This window comes from Salmo trutta, chromosome 1 (genome assembly GCF_901001165.1).
Source record: "Salmo trutta chromosome 1, fSalTru1.1, whole genome shotgun sequence".
Taxonomy (NCBI): Eukaryota; Metazoa; Chordata; class Actinopteri; order Salmoniformes; family Salmonidae; genus Salmo; species Salmo trutta.
Genome location: NC_042957.1, coordinates 42,747,571 through 42,750,637, shown reverse-complemented (window position 1 = coordinate 42,750,637; position 3,067 = coordinate 42,747,571). Strand labels below are relative to the sequence as shown.

The 3,067-nt window shown below is 39.6% G+C and overlaps 1 non-coding gene across 1 annotated transcript; it reads right to left on the bottom strand.

Moving 5' to 3' along the window:
- Window positions 1-2,375: 2,375 nt before the first annotated feature.
- On the bottom strand, window positions 2,376-2,430 carry LOC115147393 (U7 small nuclear RNA). The gene has a single exon (XR_003866324.1). It is a non-coding gene; the product is annotated as a U7 small nuclear RNA (small nuclear RNA).
- Window positions 2,431-3,067: the final 637 nt, after the last annotated feature.

The window sequence follows — 3,067 nt, the reverse complement described above, 5'->3', positions numbered from 1 at the left end:
TACAAATGTGGCAAATAAATGTACTTTATGTCCTGAATGCAAAGCCTTATGTTTGGGGCAAATCCAGCACAACACATCACTGAGTAACTGCCTCTTTGTTTTCAAGCATGGTGTTGGCTGCATCATGGTATGGGTATGGTTGACATCAGCAAATACTGGGCAGTTTTTCAGGATAAAATAAATTAGATGGAGCTAAACACAGGCAACATCCTAGGGGAAAACATGCTTCAGTCTGCTTTACACCAGACACTTGGAGAGCAATTCACCTTTCAGCAGGACAATAACCTACAGAACAAGTCTCCACTGGAGTTGCTTAACAAGTAGACAGTGAAGGTTCCTGAGTGGCCAAGTTATTGTTTTGACTTAAATCTGTTTGATAATCTATGCCAAGACTTGAACATTTTTGTCTAGCCATGATCCCCAAAGTCTTGACAGAGCTTGGAGAATTATTAAAATAATAATGGCTAATTTTGCACAATCCAGGTGCGTAAAAGCTCTTAGAGACTTGCGCAAGTATATTGACAGCTGTGATCGCTGCCAAAGGTGTTTCTAACATGTATTGACTCAGGGAACTGAATACTTATGCAATGACTATATTTTATATTCTATTAATGTTTTTTTATCTTTCACTTTGACATTTTGTGTAAATTGTTGACACAAAATTACAATTAAATCAATTTCTATCTCACTTTGTAACACAGTAAAATGTGAAGAATTCCAAGGGGTATGAATACTTTTGCTTGTGTCCCTGTTCTGTCCTCCTTGCAGCACCAGTCACCTGCAGGTATGTTTCCTCTCTCATCCCACCATCACCCCCATTCCAGAACTATTAAAAGCATTGGCTTGTGGGCTTAGGAAGGGCCAAAAGCCATTGCAATTATTTTAATTAGTCTTAGTGACAATCAAGAGCTAACCTTTCAGACTGCACCATCCCTTCAGGGACGTATGTGTGTGGGGAGGCTTTGCAGGGGGGATGTGTGTGTGTGTGTGTGTGTGTGTGTGTGTGTGTGTGTGTGTGTGTGTGTGTGTGTGTGTGTGTGTGTGTGTGTGTGTGTGTGTGTGTGTGTGTGTGTGTGTGTGTGTGTGCGCGTGCACGAGGTTGTGACTGGTCACGGCAGGCCTCTGCACACACACAGGGTATTAATCATCTCATTCTCTCATCACCTAACATCAACCAACCGATGTCATAAAGTTGGACATAACCACAGCTCTGCTCCCGGGCTGCTCCGCTGTGAGTTCAGTTGTAGTAATACAAATAATTTATATAGAGGATTTATATAGAGCCAAATATGCTCCACAATAATGCAGCAATAAGGTAAAATAAAATAACAACAACAACAAAATAATCGGGGTAAGATAGAACAGAGGAGGCAGGTGCAAACAAACAAGGAAACCACTTCCAGCCAAACACAATCATTTCGATTGTTTTGGTTTTCCCTTTCCAAGAAGAAGAGGAGGAACAGGTGTAAATTCACTAGTTTAAATCAAACAAGACATTTGCACTCAGGCAAATTTAGTTTGTACTTCATGTAATTGCCACAGGGGATAGAGAACTGATGGGCTGCACCTGTATGAAAATGCACATGCAGCTATTAGTTAATATAAATGAAGTAATACAGAATCACCTCATTTCAGCTAAAAGGATGCAAAGCACTGCCAAACTGATGATTTCATTCTCCCATAACAGCAATTTCATAGCAACTAAGTCAGATGCAAATTGCCTATTTGTTTTTTCATAAAAAATACCTCCCTATTTCCATACCCTGTAAAACATTAAGCAGTTTCCATCAGGGATCATTCCACTCTATAATTGTGCGATAATGAAGAAAAATGTAGGACATTTACAAATTATTGAAGCACCAGCCTTTTATGGGAGCCAATCATAACGTTGTTGTATATGCCAACTGCTGTCTATATTTGTGTATTGTCATGCCAAACATGTATACCTTGATAAACATAGAATAGTTGGCTGGAGATAATAGATAATATGGAGAACATATTATCTATGGATGATTCTTTTTTTTTACCAGTATTCTGGTAAGGGCCATGGGATGTTTAGTGACCACAGAGTCAAGACACGTCCCATCCAAAATACAGCACCCTACACAGGGAAATGTCCCCAATCACTGCCCTGGTGGAGCTTTTATAGACCAGAGAAAAGGGTGCCTCCTACTGGCCCTCCAACACCACTTCCAGCAGTATCTGGTCTCCCATTCAGGGACCAACCCTGCTTAGCTTCAGAAGTAAGCCAGCAGTTGTATGCAGGGTGATACGCTGCTGTTGATGAATGGCTACATACTGTATACTACTTTAAGCAAACCAAGATTTGTGGTTCTGCCTTTCACTATAGATTTGCATTTGTTTTATTATCTTGTTTTGGCTTTCTCCATGAGAAAACCTACTGGACATACACTAAAAGAGCTAATTGTCCATAACCTAGCTGTTCAGACAAGGGTCTGAACAGCTAAGTTCAGAACTTAATTTCTAGAACCTGTTGGGAACACAATATGGTCTATACTTAGCATGTAGGTTTCTCACTCATGGGTGGCACACATTAATATTTCGGGGGAAATAGGCAGGGCATATGTAAATTCTAGAGCGTTCATTATTTACCTATAACGCCCGGTAGAATTCAATGGCTATAGTTTATTCTTACATGTTCTATTGAGCGGTTTTTGAAAGCAAAATAATTGAAAACCTTATTAGCATTGTCATATTCGATTTTCATGATAGCAAAATAGGACTGATAGTTTGGTTAGCTAAACTAGCAAGTCTGTTTGTTTTGGTTACCAAGCAACAACTGTAGCTATGTAATAAACTTGCTAGATACTTTAGTGGATGTTGAACACATTTCTAACTGCAAATTAACAAGTTTATAGAGGCAAAGATGTTAAAATATAGCCATGGTTTAAACAACTCAGGGCTTTATGCTTTCTCTGGAAAATAATGCAACTTCATGGAAGGTTAGTTCCACTCCACGAGCGCATCACGGAACACACCTTCCATGTCATTCATTATTTTCCAGAGAACGCATATCCCCTCTTTGATTATCCCTTACGTATTCTAC